Source organism: Acinonyx jubatus, chromosome B1 (assembly GCF_027475565.1).
Source record: "Acinonyx jubatus isolate Ajub_Pintada_27869175 chromosome B1, VMU_Ajub_asm_v1.0, whole genome shotgun sequence".
Classification (NCBI taxonomy): domain Eukaryota; kingdom Metazoa; phylum Chordata; class Mammalia; order Carnivora; family Felidae; genus Acinonyx; species Acinonyx jubatus.
Genome location: NC_069382.1, coordinates 116152002 through 116165128, shown reverse-complemented (window position 1 = coordinate 116165128; position 13127 = coordinate 116152002).

Genomic DNA, 13127 nt, shown 5'->3' with positions numbered 1-13127 from the left:
AACAAAAATATATTCATACAAATTCATTAAAAGAATTCTAGCAACATTAAGATTTGTTTGCTTTTTTTGTAAAAAAGGAGAAAGGTTTTACTTAAGTAAGTATTGGGGTGGTAGGTCAGACATCTGTTGGTTATCTACAAATACTGGCATTGCCTATGTTGATTTAAGAGATACAGGTGACATAATTAAGAGAAAAATTCATCTTTCAAAACTCGTTAAAGTGTCTATTACTCTAAATTAAAAACTGCTAAGTATGTGTGTGCGTGGGAGTAGCTGGATAATTCAGCTTTTTTTTAGTTCTCAGAATAAGAGCTCCTTAGAGAACTCCTATCTGTTAATTAAATCAAAGTTAATCAGTGCAATTACAGCATTCCATGATTGGTATATAATTTCTGTGCTACACATTCACTTACTATCATTTAAAGGAGGAATCAGAAATTAGTGCGTACAGAAGTGCTGATATCTTTATTTACATATGTTTCATTTTGGTTGGTATAATTTTTAATTTCAAATATTATCACTGCGTAAACTCCACAAGAATGGAAGTTTATCAAAGAGAAAATAGGTAAAATTTGCTCATAATAATGCACAAAATTTTCTGAATATGCATTTATTCCAAAATGTTCTTAGTGGTCTAAGAAGATTTCTAAGAACATAGTCTATAATAAGATCAGCGCTTTATATGGCTTAATCTATATTTGGGTATTTATGAACAAATTATATATATATTGCATTATTGCACTAATATATTATGTACGTTTACTATATTAAAAAATAAAAAAGAAAGATGAGGCCATTAACAATAGTTTTAAAAATATACATATAGGGGAGGAGTTAAGATGGCTGAGAATAGGGGGACCATGGGCTTTCCTTGTCCCTCAAACACAGCTGTATTGACATCAAATTACTTGGAACATCCAGGAAGTAGATCTGCAGAGCAGCAGAAGGATCTCCACAGTTGGAAGGAGACAGCTTGGCGGATGCCAGGTACATGGATCTGAATTGGGGGAGAGAAAACAGTGGAGCCATGGAGGGGAGGGAACCCTTTCTGTGGAGAGACAAAAGGGAGAGAAAGAGAGAGGAGTTGAACGAGTGTGGCATAGAGTTAGCACAAGAGGAAACGTCGCCGGACCCTGGACTGTGGAGCAAGAAGCACTGAGTGTCCCGGTTCTTTTTTGCAAACAGCTTTTGGAGATCAAACTTTGAGGTTTTGGAAGTGCTCAACTTTCCCAGTTCTTGTTTCAACAGCTTTTGGAGCTCAAACTCTGAGGTTTTGGAAATTTGAGACTTTCTCTGGAGAGGAGCCTTGGTACGAATTCCTGGGGAGAAGAGAGCTGGCTCCGGAGTGCATAGCATGGTGTCTACATCTCGGGTGCACTGGGAGAGAGAAGTCCCCTTCTTGGGGTACTTTTGGAAGAGAGTTTATTGCCCCCCCCCCCCCCCCAAGGACAAAAGACCCTGCAGATGCCAGCCAAAGGCCTTTAGTCAGCTGGGTGGAGAGGCTCTACTCCAGAGGAGGGGAATGGATCCGTGCTGAGTCCTTTAAGACTTTGAGTTTTGAATCCAGCCAATCCACCAGGGAGAAGGCGCAGGATAGTTGTGGAGCAGGACGAGCTGACTGCCATCGCTATTCTGTGAGGGCTGCCTGAGCAGTGGGGATTGAGATTCCCTGGACTGAGGTTGAAAGATTGGGGTGGTGCCATTTCCCGCCAGCCCCCCTTCCCCCCCCCCCCCACCACTGCAGGACTTCAGAGAGCAGCACTGCAATCCCCATTAGAGGCGGGACCCACTTACACCAAACCCTGCTCTTCTGTGCCTGGCAACCACTTATTTACAGGGGCAAGGCTGACTGAGCCAATGCAGCTGGCCTCTTCTCGAAAGCAGCATCTCCAGAGCATCACAGCCACCACCTCCTAGACACTAACAGACAACTCCTCCCATTTTCTTTTTTCCCTCCTTTTTTTTCTTTTGTAATCAGGCACGTAGTTTCTGATTTGTTTTTTGTCATTTCACCTTTTTTTCTTGGACCATGCTTTTTAAATTCTTTTCTTTTTCCTTCTTTTCTCTTCTGCTTTTTGTTTTCTTTCTTTTCTTTTTCCTTGGAATCAGCCTTACAGTTTTTTGGTTCTGTGTGTGTGTGTGTGTGTGTGTGTGTGTGTGGTGTGAGTGTGTGTTCCCTTTCCTATTCTCTTTTCATTAGGCTCCCCCTGTCCCCCACCGCTTTGTTTTCCAGGGTTACTTCAACAAACAAATCAAAGCACACCTAGTTAAAAGTCCAAGCACTCTACCACTGCAAGCAAGGAGGAGCTCTGCAGAGGACTGACAAGTGGGTAAGAGCAGCCTAAATGGAACAGCAGAGTGCACACGGCATAGACCAGAAACACTTCCTGGAGTGCCAGGCCCTGGACAATGTATGACCCCTAAAAGTACTCTCAGGTGCAAGACACATAGCAAGCTTTTAAAATATGCAAAAGACAAAAACTTAGCCAATATAATAAAAAGGAGGAATTTTCCCCAAAAGAAAGATCAAGAAGAAATCACAGCCAGAGACTTGTTCAAAACAAATATAAGCAATATAGCTGAACAAAAATTTAGAATAATTAACAACTTAGGAAACAACAGATGTTGGTGAGGTTGTGGAGAAAAGGGAACACTTTTGCAAGTTCATGGGAATGCAAACTGGTGCAGTCACTCTGGAAAACAGTATGGAGGTTTCTCAAAAAATTGCAAATAGAATTACCCTACAACTCAACAATTGTACTGCAGAGTGTTTATCCAAAGGATTAAAAAATGCTAATTTGAAGGGACACATGCACCCCAATGTTTATAGCAGCACTATCAACAATAGCCAAATTATGGAATGAGCCCAAATGTTCATCAGATGATGAATGGATAAAGAAGATGTGGTGTATATATATAATGGAATATTACTTGGCTATCAAAAAGAATGAAATCTTATGGTTCCTAGGTGGCTCAGTCGGTTAAGCATCCAACTTCAGCTCAGGTCTAATCTCGAGGTTCGTGGGTTCAAGCTCCCCATCAGGCTCTTTGCTGACAGCTCAATGCCTGGAGCCTGCTTCAGATTCTGTGTCTCCCTCTCTCTCTGTCCCTCTCTTGCTCGCGCTGTCTCTATCTCTCAAGAATAAATAAACATTAAAAAAATTTAAAAAAAAGAATGAAATCTTTCTATTTGTAACAATGTGGATGGAAGTCGAGTGTATTATGCTAAGTGAAATAAGTTAGGTAGAGAAAGACAAATATCACATGATTTCACTCATATGTGGAATTTAAGAAACCAAACAGATGAACATAGGGGAAGGGAAGGAAAAATAAAATCAGAGAAGGAGCAAACTGTAAGAGACTCTTAAATGCAGAGAACAAACTGGGGGTTGCTAAAGGGGAGAAAGAGGGGGGTGGGCTAATGGTGATGGGCATTGGGAGCACTTGTTGGGATGAGCGCTGGGTGTTATATGTAAGTCATGAATCGCTGGGGTCTAGGCCTGAAACCAATACTATACTGTATATATATACACATATATGCATATATATATATATATATATACACACATACATACTTGAATTTAAATTATATATATATATATATATATACATACACACACATACATACATACATATATACATATGAACACACACATGTGGGATCTCAGTACGTAATCTACATTCACATAAAATAGATTTGGTCATGGATATGAAAATTCTCCTACTGTGATTAATTTGGAATGATATTAATGATGTTCCATAGGTACTTCCCTCACACAACTTGTACAAATAAGTGTTTAGTAGCAGGCTGCTATATAGCTGCCTATACAGTTGGGAGTCAGCAGGTGTGTGCAGAAATGACTATCCTACCTTTTTTTTTTAATTTTTTTTAACGTTTATTTATTTTTGAGACAGAGAGAGACAGAGCATGAACAGGGGAGGGTCAGAGAGAGAGAGGGAGACACAGAATCTGAAACAGGCTCCGGGGCTCGAACTCACGGACCGCGAGATCATGACCTGAGCTGAAGTCGGTCGCCCAACTGACTGAGCCACCCAGGTGCCCCTATCCTACCTTTTATAACATTGATATGCTTCCTAATTAGTTTAAACACATAGTTTCCTTTTTTCTCTTGGAAAGTTTTATCCTTTTCCCTGGGAACATTTAGAGTTCCTCAGTATCCCAACAGCTAAAGATATGATACTCTATACCAAAGTACCTGTAGGTGCTAGCTGGCATGAGATTGGCAAATGAGGGAATGATAACTCTATTACTGGGAAGTTGGTGCATTTTTAATATGTGTTGAGGCTGCCTCAGTCATGTTGAGCAGCCTACTTTGGTAGTCCAAAGTCTCCCCCAGGACTGATTGCAAGATTTGATAGTGCTCTTTTTATTAAATTGTATACATTTTGAAGATTGTCCTTGATCCTTTTTCTCCATAGGCCGTCTTTTTTTTTAATGTAACTATTTTTTTTTCCTGAAAGAAGTCTTTCAGGAATATACATAAGACATTAGAGTGGGGTTGACCCTTGAACAACAAGGGTTTGAACTGCATGGGTCCACTTATATGCAGATTTTTTGCATTAAATACAGTATAGCACTGTAAATGTGTTTTCTCTTCCTTATGATTTTCTTTTCTCTAGTTTACTTTATTGTAGAAATATAGTATATAATATATGTAACATACAAAATATGTTAATTATGTTATCAGTAAGTCTTCTGGTAGACAATAGGCTATTAATGTAAAGTTTTGGGGAGTCAAAAGTTTGGATTTTTGATTGTATAGGAGGTCAGTGCCCCTAAACCCTGCATTGTTTGAGGGTCAACTATAAATATGTATATAGTCCAAAAATATATTTAGAAATGTAATGCCATAATTGTTAACATCTGTATTTTATGAGTGAGGAAACTAACAGAGAAGTAATTTGAACTTAACTGACAGGGCCAGCATTCAAATCCAGATGTCGTAACAGCAAATCCCACAGTCTTAATCAACCACTCTTTGGCCTCAATTTGATTGGAAAATTATTGGAAGAGACTAATATGGTTTTCTATAATCATCACACAGGTTTCATATAATCATTTCTATACACATTACGTGTGTAAAATACACAGGGTGAAATGAATAAACAATACATCAGCATTCTCTAAAAGTCAACAAATAAAGGGAAAGTAAAAGGGCACATATTTTAAAATTATTTATAGTTCAATGTATATTTAATTTCTATTACTGTACTGGTTAGATATATTTTTTAATTTATTTTTGAGAGAGAGAGATTGAGGGTGGGAGGTGTAGAATCCAAAGCAGGCTCCAGGCTCTGAACTGTCAGCACAGAGTCTGACGTGGGGCTCGAACTCATGAGCCATAAGGTCATGACCTGAGCTGAAGTTGGACACTTAAGTGACTAGCCACCCAGATGCCCTGATATTTTGAATGGAAATTAGCTCTTATCAATTTCTCAAAGAAACAAAGCACCTTGGAAGGCATTTTACTTGAGAGTTTTATTATTGATCTGAAAAATTACACGTTCTTGGCAGGGGTAAATTACTTGACAGAAAAATATCAAGTACTTCTAGGAAATTGTGGCCAAATATCTAATGGTGATAGAGTCTAAGGTTTACAAAATTTTATGATAAAGGGCAGGAAGTATTTCTCTTTTTTCTTTTCTCTTAAAAAGAACTCTGATCTTAATATGATAGGTATATTTTAAGAAAAAATGCATTTTCTAATCTGTAAAGTAAATTGATTTTAGTTTGATGCTTAAATATGAGAGAACTATATTACAGGCATATCTTGTTTTATTGTGCTTTATAGATACTGAATTATTTATAAATTGAATGTTTGTGGGAACACCATGTTGAGCAAGTCTATCATCATCATTTTCCAACAGTGTTTCCTCACTTTGTGTCTCTATGTCATATTTTGGTAACTCTCACAGTTTTAAAATTTAAAAGCTTTTCATTATTATTATGTTAATTATGATAATATGTGACCAGTGATCTTTGATGTTACTATTGTTATTGTTTTAGGATGCCATAAACCTCACCCATATATGCTGGCCACCTTAATTGATAAATGTTGTATATGTTCTGGCCATTTTCCCATATCTTTCCCTCTCTTTGGACCTCCCCATTCCCTGAGACACAACAATATTGAAATTAGACCAATTAATAACCTTACCCTCTAAGTTAGCCAACTTGTGAATGCAAAGGAAAAGCTCTTGAAGGAAAATAAAAATACTATTCTGGTGAACACATGAACAATAAGAAACTGAAACAGGCTTATGGCTCATATGGAGGAAGTTTCAATGGTCTGAATAGATCAGATCAGTCACAACATTCCCTTAAGCCAACACATAATCCAGAGCAAGGCCCTAACTCTCTTCACCTCTATGAAGGCTGAGAGAGGTGACAAAACTGCAGAAAAAAAGTTGGAAGCTAGCAGAGGTTGGCTCCATAACATAAAGTGCAAGGTGAAGCATCAAGTGCTAATATAGGAGCTTCAGCAAGTTATCCAAGATTTAGCTAAGATCATTAATGAAGCTGGCTACACTAAACAACAGATTTTCAATGTAGACAAAATAGCCTTCCGTTGGAAGAAGATGCCATTTAAGACTTTCATGCAGCTGGTGACTTTAAGTTGAATACAGTGCTCATTTACCATTCCAACAATCCTGGGACCCTTATGAATTATGCTAAATCTTCTCTTCTTGTGCTTTGTAAATGGAACAGCAAAGCCTAGATGGTAGCACTTCTGTTTACAATATGGTTTGCTGAATATTTTAAGCCCACTGTTGAGAACTACTGCTCGGAAAAAAAGATTTCTCTCAAAATGTTACTGCTCATTGACAATGTACTTGGTCACCCAAGATCTCTGATGAAGATGTACAATGAGATTCATGTTGTTTTCATGGATGCGAATACAATATCCATTCTCTAGCCTATGGATCGAGAAATTATTTAAATGCTCAAGTCTTCTTATTGAAGAAATATATTTTATAAGGCTATAGCTGCCATAGATAGTGACTCCTCTGATGGGTTTTGGCAAAGTAAATTGAAAGCCTTCTAGGAAAGATTCACCATTCTACATGCCGTTAAGAAAGTTCATGATTTGTGGGAAGAAGTCAAAATATCAACATGAACTGGAGTTTGGAAGAAGTTAATTCCATTTCTCATGGATGATTTTGAAGGGTTCGAAGTTACTTCACTGGAGGAAGTAACTGAATATGTGGTAGAAATAGTAAGAGATCTAGAATCAGAAGTGGAGCCTGAAGATGTGACTGAGTTACTGCAATCTTATGATGACACTTTAACAGATGAGCTGCTTCTTAAGGATGAGCAAAGAAAGTAGTTTCTTGAGATGGAATCTATTTCTGGTGAAGAAAATATGGAAATTGTTTCAGTGACAACAAAGAATTTAGAATATATAAACTTAGTTGGCAAAGCAGTGGCAGAGTTTGAGAAGACTGAGCTCAATTTTGAAAGAAATTCTACTCTAGGTAAAATGCTATCAAACAGCATTGCATGCTACAGAGAAATTTTTTCTGAAAGGAAGAGTCATTTTATGCAACAAACTTCATTGTTGTCTTATTTAAAATTTTTTTATTATTATTATGTTTCTTTATTTTTCAGAGGCAGAGAGAGACAGAGCATGAGTGGGGGAGGGGCAGAGAGAGAGGGAGACACAGAATCCGAAGCAGGGTCCAGGCTCTGAGCTGTCAGCCCAGAGCCCGATGTGGGGCTTGAACCCGCAAACTGTGAGATCATGACCTGAGCCAAAGTCGGACGCTTAACTGACTGAGTCACCCAGGTGACCCATTGTTGTCTTATTTTAGGAAATTGCCGCAGCCATCCCAACCTTCAGCAACCATGAGCTGATTAGTCAGCAGCCATCAACACTGAGGCAAGACCCTCCACCAGCGAAGAGATTACAACTCACCCAAAGCTCAGATGATAGCATTTTTAAGCAATAAATATTTTTAATTAATGTATATATACTGTTTTTTAAGATAATGCTATTGCACACTTAATAGACTACAGTATAGTGTAAATGTAACTTTTAAATGCACTAAGAAGCCAACAAAATGTATTTGTCTCCCTTTATTGTGATATTCGCTTTACTGTGGTGGTCTGGAACTGAACCTGAAATATATACAAGGTATGCCTGTAATTTGGAAACAACCCTCATAATCTTATTATTTTTATTATTTCCTATGGCAAAACAAAATTTCCAAGATAGTTTAATCTTTAAGTTCAAAATTCTTAAAGGATTTTTGAAAATGCATTAAGTTTATACAAAATAAAATAGTGTGAAAATCTGAAAAAACTGAGAAAAATAACATTTGAAAATTTCTAGGAGTAAGAATTTATCAAAGAATAAAAAAGGGAAGTATTGTTTCATCCAGATGAATATAAATGGTTCTAATCCTAGTATCTCTTGTTTATACCATCATTCTCCAAGTGAGGTGCAAATATTCCACATAGTGCTAAAGAAGATTCATTAGGATGCGGGGGGGACATATTAGAACTGTTATTATTTTTATTATTTATCTCACCCTTTAAATGTTTTATGCTATTGGTATATATTTTAAAATTTACATAATGTATTAGTAAAGTATAAAAAAGGCATAAATTATACGATAATGATTGTGTGTGTGCATGTGCTGATTTTCAATTGGTGAAAATCTGTTATAGAAGATCATAATGCTGTACTTCCTTTTCCTGTCTCTTTTCTCTCACTGCCACCACAGTCTCCAGCCATAGGGAAGGCGCATTGCTTTCAGTCCCTGGGAGATTTCCCCCTGTTGACTTAGAATAGCAGGACGCAAGGATGCTGACATGACAGAAAACTACATTTCTTCTCTTGTTTGTGCCACCTTCCTGAGTCCTAGGGGTGGTGTAAAGAGTAAGGCCACCTACCTGATGGATTTTGTTGAATCTTAGGAGATTATAGTTACCATTTCTACTCTATATGGCAGACCCTTAATCCAACCCTGATGTCTTGCGTTCTATTCAGCTAATATTAATCTTTGATTCAAGTATTTAACATTATTTCTCTAGAAATACTAGACCAATAGACTTATCGACATTCTTCTAGTTTCTTTACATTAGGGTAGATCAGGTATAATGGTGGAGGAAATGCCTGAATAAATCATTCTTAAAATGGGAAAATTCTGATCTTAGTCTTTGCAGTGATTACTGCTGGTCTTTTTTGGCTGCTACAATTTGTTGATGATAAAAAGTATTATCTAATGAGCTATAATTAAGACTGTGTTTCTGAAATCTTAGTGAATAAACTTATGAAAAATTCAGTTTATTTATAGAATTCTTCAGACAAGAGTTTATAGACCCAACTGTTTTCCCTGGGCCTAAAAGAAACTGATTATTTTCTCTGCAGAAATAATTTCCTTGGATGGCTGAAGAAATAAAATCAAGGGAGAGAAAAATTATTCAGAAGTCTCTTATTTTGGAGGGACTGTAGAGATCACTCAATCCAAAAACCTTAGAGATAGAGTGACTGAGTCACCAGGAGTCAAGAAGTTCTTTGCTTTTGTGTAAGTACAATAGCGTGGGGGTAGTGAAGAAATTTTATTAGTATTGCTAGACACTGGTGCCTATTGTACTGCCATACCTAGTTAGCAATTGTTAACTTCTTGGGCTTTAATTGAAGTTTCTATTGTTGAACGCCATGCAAGTATTTTGAGGCCTCAGATACCTATTTTGTTTTGTGTTATATCAGATCTTCATCCCAATAGGATAGGAAGTACACAGAGACTTTTCTTAGTAAGTAGAAATGGAAATATTCTTGGTCCTTGGAAGTGTTCAAGAAATGCAACAGGGGAAATCATTGAGGGTGCCAACTACATAAATGAACACACAGCTGCTTGCTATTCTTTGCATCCCATTCTAAATCTTCCTGAGGAATTACCTAACATTCTGGCTAAATGGGCCCCTCCCAGTGATCAGTTATTTGAGGGTTGTAAAAATGCAACATAGCTGACAGATAACTCAAGAGAGGAAGGTTAACAATATGGAAAGCATTTGTACTGTGACTGGTTGATAATAATATGGTATATATTTTTTAAACATATATAGGGAAATAGCTAATGAACCAGCAATATATATAGAAAATGACACATAGGTAACTGGGAAGTAAAAGTAATCTCAGTGGGTGCTATGTTATGGAAAATGTTGTGGATTTAGCAAGTGGGAATCAAAGTGGGCCATATTGATGCCCACCAAGGGAATGCCATCAAAATTCAGAAAGGGACTAAAACAAACCAGTAGATACTCCTGATGGTCCCTGAAAAGTCATCCCTTGCACACATGAATGAGTTGGCATGGGAGGGGTACCAAAAAATACACAGACTGGCAGAGAACTATGTATCCTACTGTCTCAGAATCTTACAGCATTTACTTGTTTGTCAACAAGAATATTAAAGACTAAAAGAAGCCATGGCTGCATGTTGAGCAGATCTAGGAAGGCCCATAGTTTATAGATTACATTGGCTCTTTACCCATAATGCCGGATGGATACCAAAGGGCCTTAACCAGTGTAGACACTTATTCTGAATTTAGATTTACATATCTATTAACTTAAAAAAATATACTTCTAACACTGTAATGCCTAGAGCAGGAAACCTTTCAGTTTGGACCTTCTGCTTATATAGCATTTGAACAAGGAACTCATTTTATTGCTGGTGCAGTGAGAAACATTGCATCTTACCTTCTACAAAATGGTAAAGAATTAAAAATTTGAATGTACAATTGGAACAGCTGCTTACTACCTTGCAAAATTGAACAAATATGTATTAAAACTTAATATATGTGAACATAAAGGGGGTTCATAATTGGACGTATCATTCAGACATTGTGCAGAAAATAGAGAAGAGGGAATGAGGGATGGTACAGGCACATAGCATTAATTTCTCTCCCACTTCTCATACTTTTTTTCCTTCCTGTCCCTGATTCTATTGTGTGCATCTTGGATTGCATTTATGCATTCCAGAAGAAGAAACGATTTTTAATATTTAACATTTTTTAACATTTAATCATAAGGTATGATTCATAACAATATCTCTAAAGGAAAATGAAGTAAAAAATTAATAAAGTAAAAAAAAAACTCTTCAAGAGAAAATTAGACATGCAAGGACTATTCAATATACTATGATTAGCATCTCCAAAGTGAAAGACAATGAATGGACTAGAACAAATACTAATAATTATAAAAGAAATCATGAAATAAGGTGATACTTAAATCTATGTACTGAAACACTTCAATACTATATGTGAATTCCAACTGAGAATGATCAACACCAACAAATTAATGAATGTCAAAGATCTTTAAAAAGGGATTTGGAAACCAGGAAAGAATTAAATTACTTATAGGGGAAAAAAAGCAAATGGGTACAAAACTTCTTGAACATAATATTTCATAATAGAGCAACTTAACTGAACATATTTGAGGAAGCAAGGATTTTATATCCATCCAAATACAGGTCACAGACAATTACGAACATGAGAATAATTGATTAGTGTTGTCCCATGAACTATTTACGAATAATCTTCTAGATAATTATTTTAGTCATCTGAGAAATTATAAGGGAAGTTTTACTATTAGGTATAGTGATAAGCATAAAGTGTATTAAACTGTATGACCAAGCTAAATGTTTAGCTTGGCTGATGCAAAAATTACAAATATATATGCTTTGGCATCATAGATATAATAGAACTATCATAAATTGGCAGATAAGAGAGAGATTATATAGAAATGAAATGTTTACTAATTGCTTTATAGGTATTAAAAAGTAAAATAATATGATTTTAATCAGACCGTTGGGGCATAGGGAGAAAAAGGGAAGAAGATTTTATTAGCTTAATTATTGTTGATAGTAGGAATCATAAAATAGTGTGTGAAAAAGAGAAGACCTAGAATATTATATATGATTATTGTTAGCAGTATAAAGCCAATTGTCAAAACAAAAAATTATAAATTTATCTACATAACAAAAGATATGACAAAATAAAAAGAAATACACCGCATTATGTAGGCTTTCAATAAAATAAATAATGTGACAGAATTGAGAACAAACGTTTGGTCATATCAGTAAGTATAAGTGACTGTAACTCAGGCATTTTTAAAAATTTTTTATTTATTTATTTTTTTGAAATTTATTGTCAGATTGGTTTCCATACAACACCCAGTGCTCATCCCAAAAGGTGCCCTCCTCAATACCCATCACCCACCCTCCTCTCCCTCCCACCCCCATCAACCCTCAGTTTGTTCTCAGTTTTTAAGAGTCTCTTATGCTTTGGCTCTCTCCCACACTAACCTCTTTTTTTTTTTCCTTCCCCTCCCCCATGGGTTTCTGTTAAGTTTCTCAGGACCCACATAAGAGTGAACACATGTGGTATCTGTCTTTCTCTGTATGGCTTATTTCACTTAGCATCACACTCTCCAGTTCCATCCACGTTGCTACAAAGGGCCATATTTCATACTACTCATTGCCACGTAGTACTTCATTGTGTATATAAACCACAATTTCTTTATCCATTCATCAGTTGATGGACATTAGGCTCTTTCCATAATTTGGCTATTGTTGAGAGTGCTGCTATGAACATTGGGGTACAAGTGCCCCTATGCATCAGTACTCCTGTATCCCTTAGGTAAATTCCTAGCAGTGCTATTGCTGGGTCATAGGGTAGGTCTATTTTTAATTTTCTGAGGAACCTCCACACTGTTTTCCAGAGTGGCTGCACCAGTTTGCATTCCCACCAACAGCGCAAGAGGGTTCCCGTTTCTCCACATCCTCTCCAGCATCTATAGTCTCCTGATTTGTTCATTTTGGCCACTCTGACTTGTGTGAGGTGATATCTGAGTGTGGTTTTGATTTGTATTTGCCTGATGAGGAGCGACGTTGAGCATCTTTTCATGTGCCTGTTGGCCATCTGGATGTCTTCTTTAGAGAAGTGTCTAATCATGTTTTCTGCCCATTTCTTCACTGGACTATTTGTTTTTCGGGTGTGGAGTTTGGTGAGCTCTTTATAGATTTTGGATACTAGCCTTTTGTCTGATATGTCATTTGCAAGTATCTTTTCCCATTCCGTTGATTGCCTTTTCGTTTTGTTG